This window comes from Oncorhynchus tshawytscha, unplaced genomic scaffold (genome assembly GCF_018296145.1).
Source record: "Oncorhynchus tshawytscha isolate Ot180627B unplaced genomic scaffold, Otsh_v2.0 Un_contig_2082_pilon_pilon, whole genome shotgun sequence".
Taxonomy (NCBI): domain Eukaryota; kingdom Metazoa; phylum Chordata; class Actinopteri; order Salmoniformes; family Salmonidae; genus Oncorhynchus; species Oncorhynchus tshawytscha.
Genome location: NW_024609663.1, coordinates 32,892 through 46,106, shown reverse-complemented (window position 1 = coordinate 46,106; position 13,215 = coordinate 32,892).

The following is a 13,215-nucleotide window of genomic DNA, read 5'->3' as shown; positions in this document are numbered from 1 at the left end:
CAGGATGCTTTAATATGAACTTCCCCCTGACACATCCTCTTCATGAATCAACTATTGTGTAGCATCTGCTGTGACGTCTCTTGTCATGGAACAATAAGCCCACACATTGTTGTTAAAACACAGCCTGACTGGTTTGCCTACATTTCTTCAGCTTGATGTCAGTCTCCCAATGCTTCTTCTCCCTCTCCTCTTTTCTGCTAAGACTTGGCTTACCATTTCTCCAATATAACCATCACATCATAAACATACTTTCAATCAACTGCTGTGCTACTGCTATCCTTATTTCTATTTTTTTATATATATTTTTTTTTATTGAATATTCGAAACATACAATATAGTTGCAATGACGCTGCTCAATAACTACATCATACCAGTCATCCAACAGATTCCCATTCAGAGAGACACACAGAAGCATCCAGGGTCAATGCCCAGCTCAAGGGCATGTTGACCGATCTACCACCAGGCCAAAAAACGTGAACCCGAACCCTCCAAGATCCCCCCCACAGTTCCCCAATAGCTGTCCCTCATGTTTGTGTGCATGTCTGGCACTATTACATGTACAGTATGTGTGTGTTCTTGTGTGTACAAACACCTGCACGGCATCAGCTTCAGGCAAACCGGCATTAGTTGTAAAAACACTGCCACTAAGTGTCATTTAAATGTACTTTTTATCATGTTTAATTCAGACTTCTTTTTTTTTACTGTTATCTTTGACCATCATTCTATCTCTCACACAGCAACTCCACTCCCACTTGTCTTTTTTTACTGTTATCTTTGACCATCATTCTATCTCTCACACAGCAACTCCACTCCCATTTGTCTTTTTTTACTGTTATCTTTGACCATCATTCTATGTCTCACACAGCAACTCCACTCCCACTTGTCTTTTTTTACTGTTATCTTTGACCATCATTCTATGTCTCACACAGCAACTCCACTCCCACTTGTCTTTTTGTACTGTTATCTTTGACCATCATTCTATGTCTCACACAGCAACTCCACTCCCACTTGTCTTTTTGTACTGTTATCTTTGACCATCATTCTATGTCTCACACAGCAACTCCACTCCCACTTGTCTTTTTTTACTGTTATCTTTGACCATCATTCTATCTCTCACACAGCAACTCCACTCCCACTTGTCTCCATCTCTGCTGGCCACCCTCTTCGGGTTTCTACCCAACACATATCTTTCAACTATGCTGTGATGTTTAACGTACAATTTCAATCTATCTAATCAAATAGAATCCACAGATTACGAGTTGAAGATAAATACTTTTACTAAGAGTATTAGTATATTAGAAATTGACTCACCCGGTCTCTCCAGACCTTCTAACAGTACAATTTCTAGGGTCAATTTTAGATCAATGCTATGCATTTTCAAGCCATTCCTGAACCTGAGACCAGAAACAGGCTACCTGAGTGTCACGTTCTGACCTTAGTTCTTTTGTTATGTCTTTGTTTTAGTATGGTCAGGGCGTGAGTTGGGTGGGTTGTCTATGTTCTTTTTTCTATAATTTGGGATTTCTGTGGTTGGCCAGGTATGGTTCTCAATCAGAGGCAGCTGTCAATCGTTGTCCCTGATTGAGAACCATACTTAGGTAGCCTGGTTTCACCTTTGAGTTGTGGGTGATTGTTTCCTGTGTCTGTACCACACGGGACTGTTTCGATTTTCGTTTGTTCATTCACGTTGTTATTTTGTATTTTTGTGGTGTTCAGTTTTCTATATTAAAATGGACACTTACCACGCTGCACATTGGTCCGACCTCTCTTACTCCTCGGAGGAGGAAGAAGAAACCCGTTACAGAATCACCCACCACCAAAGGACCAAGCAGTGTGGTAACGGGCAGCAGCAGCGATCTCCAGACTCCTGGACATGGCAAGGGACCCTGGGTACAGCCCGGAGAGTATCGCCGCCCCAAGGCAGAGCTGGAGGTAGTGAAAGCCGAGAGGCGGTGGTATGAGGAGGCAGCACGGCAGTGCGGTTGGAAGCCCGAGAGGCAGCCCCAAAAATGTATTGGGGGGGCACACGGGGAGTGTGGCTAAGTCAGGTAGGAGACCTGAGCCAACTCCCCGTGCTTACCGTGAAGAGAGGGGGACGGGGGAGACACCGTGTTATGCCGTGAGGCGCACGGTTACCCCGGTGCGCAGGCATAGACCGGTGCGGTACATAGCAGTGCCTCGTATCGGCCGGGCTAGAGTGGGCAACGAGCCAGGAGCCATGAAGCCGGCTCAGCGCATCTGGTCTCCAGTGCGTCTCCTCGGGCCGGGGTACATGGCACCAGCCCTACACATGGTGTCCCCGGTTCGCCAGCACAGCCCAGTGCGGGCTATTCCACCTCACCACACTGGCCTGGCTACGGGGAGCATTCAGCCAGGTAGGGTTGGGCAGGCTCGGTGCTTGAGACCTCCAGTGGGCCTCCACGGTCCGGTCTATCCAGTGGCAGCCCCCTGCACCAGGCTGTCTCTCCGTCTCCTCCCTACAGAGTCTCCCGCCTGTCCTGAGCTGCCGGAGTCTCCCACCTGTCCTGAGCTGCCGGAGGTCCTCAGAGGAGGAAGAAGAAACCCGTTACACTGAGGGCAATACCAAAATTAATGGTCTATTGATTGTATCCTCAAAACAAAATCTGCAGAGCTTCGATGATTTTATGCCCCAAATATTCAGCATTTTCTTGGTGGCAAGAATTCTATATAATAATTTTTGCTGAAAAGCGTGAAGTCTTAAATATTGTGTTGTTTTATATATCAACTCATACACCCTGTACCATGGAATCCGTACATCAAAAATCTTTTCACAACTATTTTGCAATCTGCATGGCACAGTTGTCAACATCCCGGTCCTCAAATGAAACTGATATACTTTCCCATTTCTGCTATTTTTATTCCTCCACTAGTTTTGATCCTTTATATTGGGTAGATAGACCAGTTCCCGACCTCCTCCCACTGCCACCCGCCTCCTCCGTTTTTGGGGCGATGCTGTACTCATTTGGTTGTACTCTTGGATTGAGCAGACCTTTCCGTATAATTCTGATAACTCCATGAAGGTCAGAACTCTACCATTCTAATTTACAATATAATTTAAGAACAAAATACCCTTTTCAAACATCTTTCCCATAAGTACAGGTATTGTATCAACAAGCACATTTGAGTTCAGCCATAATATTTGTGGTAATATTTGTTCTATCTTTTCAGGGGGATGAAATTCAAATTGTAGCCAGCTCTGCAATGCTTGTTTGAAAAATAGTTACTTTGAAAAAAGTATAATTTTCAATTAATCAAAAATGAGACATAGCAATCTGCACAAAGGCAAAAAGAAAATATTTAAACAATGGATGAGCTTTTCTTAGTAATCTACTTGAGAACCGTTTAGGGTTCAAATAAAACTTTTGAATGAGTGAAGCTTTTAGAGAGAGGTTTATTTTACACCTGGGGTTGCTATATATTATTTCTACCCATTTTATAAGAGAATTACCGAAATTGAAAAATCCAGGGATTTATAAATAAAATCCGGTCTTTATCAAATGCCTTTTCAAAATCTGCTATAAATACCATTCCTGGCTCTTGTATGTTTCATGATGTTCTATTATTTCTAGTAGTTGTTGTATATTATCTCCCTCGCCACCGACCTCTCTGTCTGATCAAGATGAACAGTACCTGGTAAAACCCTTTTAATTCTGGGGGTTGGCGCCCCCCTTGGGTTGTGCCGTGGCGAAGATCTTTGTGGGCTATACTCAGCCTTGTCTCAAGATGGTAAGTTGGTGGTTGAAGATATCCCTCTAGTGGTGTGGGGGCTGTGCTTTGGCAAAGTGGGTGGGGTTTATCCTTCCTGTTTGGCTCTGTCCGGGGGTATCATCGGATGGGGCCACAGTGTCTCCTGACACCTCGTGACTCAGCCTCCAGTATTTATGCTGCAGTAGTTTATGTGTCGGGGGGCTAGGGTCAGTTTATTATATCTGGAGTACTTCTCTTGTCTTATCCGGTGTCCTGTGTGAATTTAAGTATGCTCTCTCTAATTCTCTCTTTCTCTCTTTCTTTCTCTCTCTCAGAGGACCTGAGCCCCAGCACCATGCCTCAGGACTACCTGGCATGATGACTCGTTGCTGTCCCCAGTCCACCTGGCCGTGCTGCTGCTCCAGTTTCAACTGTTCTGCCTGCGGCTATGGAATCCTGACCTGTTCACCGGACATGCTACCTGTCCCAGACCTGCTGTTTTCAACTCTCTAGAGACAGCAGGAGTGGTAGAGATACTCTTAATGATCGGCTATGAAAATCCAATTGACATTTACTCCTGAGGTGCTGACTTGCTGCACCCTCGACAACTACTGTGATTATTATTATTTGAACATGCTGGTCATTTATGAACATTTGAACATATTGGCCATGTTCTGTTATAATCTCCACCCGGCACTGCCAGAAGAGGACTGGCCACCCCTCATAGCCTGGTTCCTCTCTAGGTTTCTTCCTAGGCTTTGGCCTTTCTAGGAAGTTTTTCCTAGCCACTGTGCTTCTACACCTGCATTGCTTGCTGTTTGGGGTTTTAGGCTGGGTTTCTGTACAGCACTTTGAGATATCAGCTGATGTACGAAGGGCTATATAAACATATTTGATTTGATTTGATTTGAAGATCCGATCGCATTCTGTCTCCTATTAAAACTTTTTTAACCTTTGATGCAAGAGAGAAAGAGACAAGAAAGTACTCAAGACGACTAGCTTGATTAAGTCTCCTCCATGCATATCTGACTAGGTCTGGGATATTTTAGTCTCCAAATATCCACTATTTCTAATGTGTCCATAATATTTGTAATTTCCTTAAGAGCACGGCGATGATAGTTTGTAGAGTGATTACCTTTATGGCCCATTGAGGTACTTAATACTGTGTTATAGTCTCCTACCATAATGATTAGATCATTTGTTGCCTGTAAGTTCAAAAAATTGGTATAAATGTTTTTGAAGAAGTGTGGATCATCCTGATTTGGACCATCTAGATTAATGAGCCAAATCTCTTTTTCGTCCACTTTCATATTCAAAGAATCCACCTTCCTTGCGATTCATTCCTGACTATTTGCACATTCAAATCGACATTTTTGTTAATTAATATCATCACACCCTTTGGGTTCCTTTGTCCATGACATAAAATTATTTCACCATGTAGAGTGAGTTTCCTGTAAACAGTATATGTTATATTCCTTTTCTTTGAGCCACGTAAATCCTGATCTTTTTATATATTTTTTTTTATAGAATCTGCTAAACTGGCTATACTTATTTCACCCCTTACCATAACTAGATACTATTCTCAGGCTAAATTGGCCATAATTAGTGCTTGTAAAGTTACTGCCATCAGAGGTATTATGAAGGTCAAAACTAGAACTTTCAAATGTCTGATATTTAGAATTCAAGAAATAGGTTCTATCAATATTTGTTTTATTCCCTTGCCTGTTTGCCTGTGAGACAATGCCACAGATGTTAGAAAATTGAGACAAGATATTATGTGTGTAACAAATCTGAGTAGGTTGATGTGTATGATATTGGATATGATATAATGAGAGTGTGTACGATGTCTGTATAAGAGTAAGACTTTAATGTGTGTTGTCCAAATAAATAATAACTCTGCCAATTTGCATGGTTGAGTGTCTATGTGTGTAACATGTAGTGCATGTAGCCTTAATATTCATGATGATAATTGTAATCCATATCGTATCCCCATCATAGTTGCATCATAATTACCTTTAACATAACTGAAAAACACATCCCAGCATTTCCATAGGAATTTATGTTTTACATGGTCATGAAAGAGACCTTGCATTACTCTAGAGACGGCTTCACTACAGTACAAATGTATTCCATACAATACTGTATGTTATTATTCCCCAATGCCCCTATTCTGATATCTTCCCCTTGCCTGTTGTAAACATATATAAACTTGTGGACAAATACATATAAAATATAGACAAACAATAAACACATTAAATCATAAAACTGTTCTCGACAATAGGGAGAGAGGGAGAGAAGAGAAAAGAAAGAGAGAGTGAGAGAGCAAGATCAGGTGTGTGTGTGTGTATGTACAATCGTGGCCAAAAGTTTGAGAATGACACAATATTAATTTTCACAAAGTCTGCTGCCTCAGTATGTATGATGGCAATTTGCATATACTCCAGAATGTTATGAAGAGTGATCAGATGAATTGCAATTAATTGCAAAGTCCCTATTTGCCATGCAAATGAACTGAATCCCCCAAAAACATTTCCACTGCATTTCAGCCCTGACACAAAAGGACCAGCTGACATCATGTCAGTGATTCTCTCGTTAACACAGGTGTGAGTGTTGACGAGATCACTCCTAAGGCTGGAGATCACTCTGTCATGCTGATTGAGTTCGAATAACAGACTGGAAGCTTCAAAAGGAGGGTGATGCTTGGAATCATTGTTCTTCCTCTGTCAACCATGGTTACCTGCAAGGAAACACGTGCCGTCATCATTGCTTTGCACAAAAAGGCCCTCACAGGCAAGGATATTGCTGCCAGTAAGATTGCACCTAAATCAACCATTTATCGGATCATCAAGAACTTCAAGGAGAGCGGTTCAAATGTTGTGAAGAAGGCTTCAGGGCGCCCAAGAAAGTCCAACAAGCGCAAGGACCGTCTCCTAAAGTTGATTCAGCTGCGGGATCGGTGCACCACCAGTACAGAGCTTGCTCAGGAATGGCAGCAGGCAGGTGTGAGTGCATCTGTGAGGCAAATACTTTTGGAGGATGGCCTGGTGTCAAGAAGGGTAGCAAAGAAGCCACTTCTCTCCAGGAAAAACAACAGGGACAGACTGATATTCTGCAAAAGGTACAAGGATTAGACTGCAGGGGACTTGGGTAAAGTCATTTTCTCTGATGAATCCCCTTTCAGATTGTTTGGGGCATCTCGGAAAAAAGCTTGTCTGGAGAAGACAAGGTGAAAGATACCCTCAATCCTGTGTCATGCCAACAGTAAATCATCCTGAGACCATTCATGTGTGGGGTTTCTACACCTGCATTGCTTGCTGTTAGAGGTTTTAGGCTGGGTTTCTGTACAGCACTTTGAGATATCAGCTGATGTAAGAAGGGCTCTATAAATTGATTTGATTTGGGTTTGCGTCTCAGCCAAGGGAGTGGACTCACTCACAATTTTACCTAAGAACACAGCCATGAATAAAGAATGGTACCAACACATCCTCCAAGAGCAACTTCTCCCAACCATCCAGGAACAGTTTGGTGACGAACAATGCCTTTTCCAGCATGATGGAGCACCTTGCCATAAAGCAAAAGGGATAACTAAGTGGTTCGGAGAACAAAACATCGATATTTTGGGCCCATGGCCAGGAAAATCCCCAGACCTTAATCCCATTGAGAACTTGTGGTCAATCCTCAAGAGGCGGTGGACAAACAAAAACCCACAAATTCTGACAAACTCCAAGTGTTGATTATGCAAGAATGGGCTGCCATCAGTCAGGATGTGGCCCAGAAGTTAATTGACAGCATGCCAGGGCAGATTGCAGAGGTCTTGAAAAAGAAGGATCAACATTGCAAATATTGACTCTTTGCATCAACTTTTTGAAATGCTTCTAATTATACTTCAGTATTTGTGTCATTCTCAAAACTTTTCGCCACGACTGTATAAGTCTGTATGTGTAAGCAAGCATGTAATTGAGTATGTGTGTTCATATCCACTTCATAATGTTCAGTCTCTTTACTGCAACCAGTTGTTTTATGAAAAGATAACAATGAGTCTTTCCCACGACGACGACAGCTGTCTGTAGTACAGCCAGCTAGCACTCGCGGAATCCACGCAAGTAAAGGAACACAAACTTAGCCGTAAAGGCTAACCGCGTCATGGAATCCTTAGCAACAAAACTTTAGTTCGGATTAAAATCGATTTAATGAAGATGTTTTAATGTAAACAGCAAACCGAGTGTAGACAGTACAATGTGCTCTGATGACGTATGATGACGTATGATGAAAAAGGCTGTCAGGCTGTTGAGTATTATTCTTGACATGTATATTTGGTTAATTGATCTCTGGCTCTTACTCACTGTCTTAATCCTTGTCACTTCTGTTTCAGACATCCCAAGTGCATGTTCTTTTATGTGAAATATTACAACTGTTAGGCGAACTACCCAAGCCAGATATGGAAAGACATACTGTACTTCTGCACACAAGTACAGTATGGAGCAATGACTACCCTACCCACTGGGCACAGAAGTCAATTCAACGTCTATTCCAAAGTTGATTCAACCAGTGTGTTCCCAGTGGGTATATTGAGATTGCAGTGCAGGTAGTAAATTAACAAGGTCAACTGATTTAAATAATAGAAGAACTCTAAAACATTGGATTTGGCTATATGCGTTTCCCTTTTCAATTGTGTGGGTGCTAGTTAGCTAACAACAAACAAAAAACACATGTGGATAGGGGCGGCATGTAGCCTAGTGGTTAGAGCATTGGACTAGTAACCTAGATCGAATCCCCAAGCTGACAAAGTAAAAATCCGTTGTTCTGCCCCTGAACAAGGCAGTTAACACACTGTTCCTAGGCTGTCATTGTAAATAAGAATTTGTTCTTAACTGACTTGCCTAGTTACATTTTAAAAATTACTATCAAGTGTGGTTTTAGTTGAATAAGGTAGTAAGGAGAGTGGTGCCAGGAAAATAACCTCTCCCTCTACGCCAACAAAACTTAATAGGGAGGAGATGAGAGACCTGGCAGTGTGGCGCCAGGAAAATAAACTCTCCCTCTACGCCAACAAAACTTAACAGGGAGGAGATAAGAGACCTGGCAGTGTGGCGCCAGGAAAATAACCTCTCCCTCTACGTCAACAAAACGAAAGGACTAACGGAGACAGCAGAGAGAGAACCCCCCATCCACAAACACCTTATGGAACAGCAGGGACTGTGAAGAAATTCCAACATTGGCACATACGCACTATATATACACACAAATTTAGTACTGTAGATATGTGGTAGTGGTGAAGTAGGGACCTGAGGGCACACAGTGTGTTGTGAAATCTGTGAATGTATTGTAATGTTTTAAAAATGTATAAACTGCCTTAATTTTGCTGGACCCCAGGAAGAGTAGCTGCTGCTTTGGTAGGAACTTAAGGGATCCATAATAAATGCATATACAAATGCATTGATGGGGCAACAGTGGAGAAGGTCAAAAGCTTAAAGTTCCTCGGCGTGCACATCACTGACGAACTGAAATGGTCCCTACACACAGACAGTGTGGTGAAGAAAGCGCAAAATGCTCCCCTTCGATGGCCACTGACACACCGAAAAAGTGTGCTCTTCACAATGAATACCGGTTTCAACTGTACCTTGCAGATGGCAGTCTGTGGGCTAGCGGTTTGCTGATGTGAACTTTGTGAACTTTGAGTGCCCCATGGTGGAGGTGGGGTTACGGTATGGACAGGCATAAGCTACAGACAACGAAAACAATTGCATTTTATCGATGCCAATTTGAATACACAGATACTGTGATGAGATCCTGAGGCCCATTGTCGTGCCATTCATCCGCCACCATCACCTCTGATTTCACCATGATAATGCACAGCAAGGATCTGTACACAATTCCTGGAAGCTGAAAATGTCCCAATTCTTCCATGGCCTGCATACTCACCAGACATGTCACCCATTGAGCATATTTCGGATGCTCTGGATCGATGTGTAGGACAGCGTGTTCGAGTTCCCGCCATTATCCAGCAACTTCGCACAGCCATTGAAGATCAGTGGAACAACATTCCCCAGGCCACAACCAACAGCCTGATCACCTCTATGAGAAGTTGATGTGTCACGCTGCATGAGGCAAATGGTGGTCACACGAGATACTGACTGGTTTTCTGGTCCACGCCACTAACTTTAAGGTATCTGTGACCAACAGGTGCATATCTGTATTCCCAATCATGTGAAATCTGTAGATTAGGGCCTAATGAATTTATTTAAATTGACTGATTTCCTTATATGAACTGTAACTCAGAGCTGCACTGTCGGAGCTAGGGAAATGCAAGCATTTCACTGCACCAGCAATAGTTTCTGCAAATCTGTGTATAGAACTAATGAACTTTGATTTGATTGAGTGATGATTGTACGAAAGGTGAGGAGAGAAAGTGAGGGAATTTAATTGAAGGTGGTCATGTGATTTGTGATGGGAATATAAAACCACAGTGTCCTGTGTAATATTTAAACAAGAAGAGTTCCTGCTAGATACTGTACAAACATTTACCTTTCACTGAACCAAGCTACAGTTTATTCCCAAGTTCAATAACGGGTCATGGGTTTCTAATTAAGTGATAATGCCCGAGAAGTGTTCGGAGGATATATTTGCACGGGTGTTATTAGGCCAGAGACAAAGTTGAGGGCCGGCAAACTGCCAATATATCCTCCAAACACTGTTGTCGTGTCTTTGGCTGTGCCGGATTAATTGCTATGACATGCTATTCTATAAAATAATATCACCTGATTGAGCTAATCATGTAAATGTAATTAACTAGAGAGTCGAGCACCACAAAATAATATTTATAGAGCTGTTATCTTCCGAATAAACTCTAAAGACCTAGTAATATTTTACATCAATAGCAGTCAACATTAATCCTTAGCTTACTTCAGTCTCATAATCTGAAAGTTGTAAATTATTGGTTATCTGCAAGAATCCTGGCTAACAAGTTGAATCAGCAATACAAAATTGGGTTTAATTATTTATTTACTAAATACCTAACTAATCACACAGAATTACATATACAAAGTATTAATTATACCTGGATAATTCTTTACGTCATAGGAAAACGTCCCTAGCGGGCGGAATAGATATCACAGCTTGTTACACAAAAGAAAAGGGGCGGGGTTTGAGTGAAAGACCGTGTTGCCAAACCGAGTCCTTTGTCCTTTGAAGAATGTCTCTGGTGGTCACTTGAATAAATTGTAGTAACGTCGTTGTGTGGTAGATGGGATACTCTGTCTGTTCCTTCCTAACCTGCGTTTGCAGCTGCGGTCGCTAACTCAACGGCTAGGAGGTATCACTTCTGTCGTGAATAAGAGTTCAAAGTTCATACCATTCGCAACCAAAGCTCATGCTGATGTTGGCTTCTTCTGTAGTTTTATCTGAACCATTCTGACATAGGATCGTCATCCTACCTCATTGGAACAGGAAGTTATGTTGTCGTCAAGGCTTTATATGGGAAGGGAGAAAAGGGATGTCATAGTTTACAACCTCTGTCTCTTCACGTGGGCGGGCCACTGAGTGAGCAGCCCTAACTTATGAAAATCCACATTTTAGAAGCTAAAATCACATTTCATCCCACAAATAATTTCATATTCAAACATTTCAATTGAACAATTTAATGTGAATCTGATAACTCTGATGTATAGACTTTCCACTGTAGAGTTTATGTCATCTTATCATTGATGAGAATGTCTCAAATGACAACTGAACTGACATCATATTCATTAAGTACCACCGCATATGTTCAATTGTTCGGATTATCAGAATATAGTTCATTTCCCCCCACATACTGAGGTTCCCAGAATCTCTGTGTTAACCAAGGTTTTTTTTTAAATTTAACCTCAATAGGTTAGAGAAGGGAAAAGGGGGGAAGAGGTATTTATGACTGTCATAAACCTATCCCCCAGTCTTTACTCAAAGCCAGTGGTATGTCATTAGTAAAAATTGAAAAAAGTAAGGGGCCTAAACAGCTATCCTGGGGAATTCCCCATTCTACCTACCGTCCTGATTCTACCTGGATTACCATTGTATCATCCAAGGTATTGTGTCTGCCAATGCCCCTGGGATAATGTACATTTGACGCAGCATTGTGACAACTCATTGTCACAATGGTAGGGATTAATTGAGCTGGTCTTGGGTCATTGAGAAGTCATTGTCTTAACGCAGCCTTGAAATGCATAGACAGTCCAGGAGTCCAGGAGCCAAGATGATTAGGATGAACTCCGTCATTCCTGTAGAGCATCTTCTGTTTCCAGAAGGTGTCAAAGTTATCTATAAAACTGATTCCAACAGAGCTACAGTAATCTTTTCGCCAGATGTGTAATGCCAGTAGCCTGCTGAATCTTTCACACCCAGGGCAAACGATGGTACCGGACCAGAAATGACAGGACGCTTTTGAAATCTTTCAATGCTAGAATCAGTTTCTTAAAAGGAATCTTCAGAAATTCCGAGCCAGCCCTCCTGATGTTGTTTGACCCCACATTGACTATTACAGTGTCAGCTCCCGGCATCTGTCATAGAATGGTCAGAAGCAGCCTTGTAATGTCATGTACACATGCTCCTGGATAGCACAGGGGTTTTGTTTGCTCTGGGAACCGAGATGTTTCTCACCATAGAGCTGCCGATGATGACAGCTGGTGACACAGCCGGGGAGGTTTGGCCGTTCTTTCTCCTCGAGTGGGGGTCGGGGTAGGATGGGGAGGGCAGGTGAGATGGGAGGGGATGTAGTTTCCTGTCATGACTTCCGCCGATGTTAAGTCCCTCTCCTTGTTCGGGCCGCATTCGGCGGTTGAAGTCGCCGACCTTCTAGCCATCGCTGATCCTCTTTTCATTTTCCTTTGGTTATGTCTTGTCTTGTATCACACCTGGTTTCAAACCCATTCATTACATGTTGGGTATTTAACCCTCTGTTCTCCCTCATTGTCCTTGTCGGTGATTGTTTGTTTGTAAGCGTTGTGTAAGATATGTTCTGGTGTGCGACGGGTTTTGTACCCACATGTTTTATTTGTATATTTTGGTTGTCTGAGTTTTTGAGCTCTTATTAAACTGCTCCGTTTATACCAAGTTCGATCTCCTGCGCCTGACTTCCCTGCCACCAGCACGCACGCTTACATTTCCAGTACAGGTCGGTTGAAAGCCGAGAGCATGGTAAGCACTACTCCAGGACACGGAGAGTCAAAAAGAGTAAATCCAAGTGCAGTTCAAGTTTGGCAGTAGTCCAAAAACATCCAAGGCACATTGTTAAGTAGAAGGCACAATGTCAAGTGGAACGATGAAAGCAGCAGTAGGCAGGTGTCTGCTCAGATAATGCCCCAGTGCAGAGTAGGTGCCCAGATATATCCAAGTAGCCCTCAAAAGTTTCAGCAGACCCGTTTTGTATGTCTCCCTTAAAACTCTGCATGCAATATTGCACTATTGTCCAATGTGTTCACAGACAGATGAAACAAAGGTAAAGTCCACAGTAGATAGTGTGGTTCTGTTGTCTGA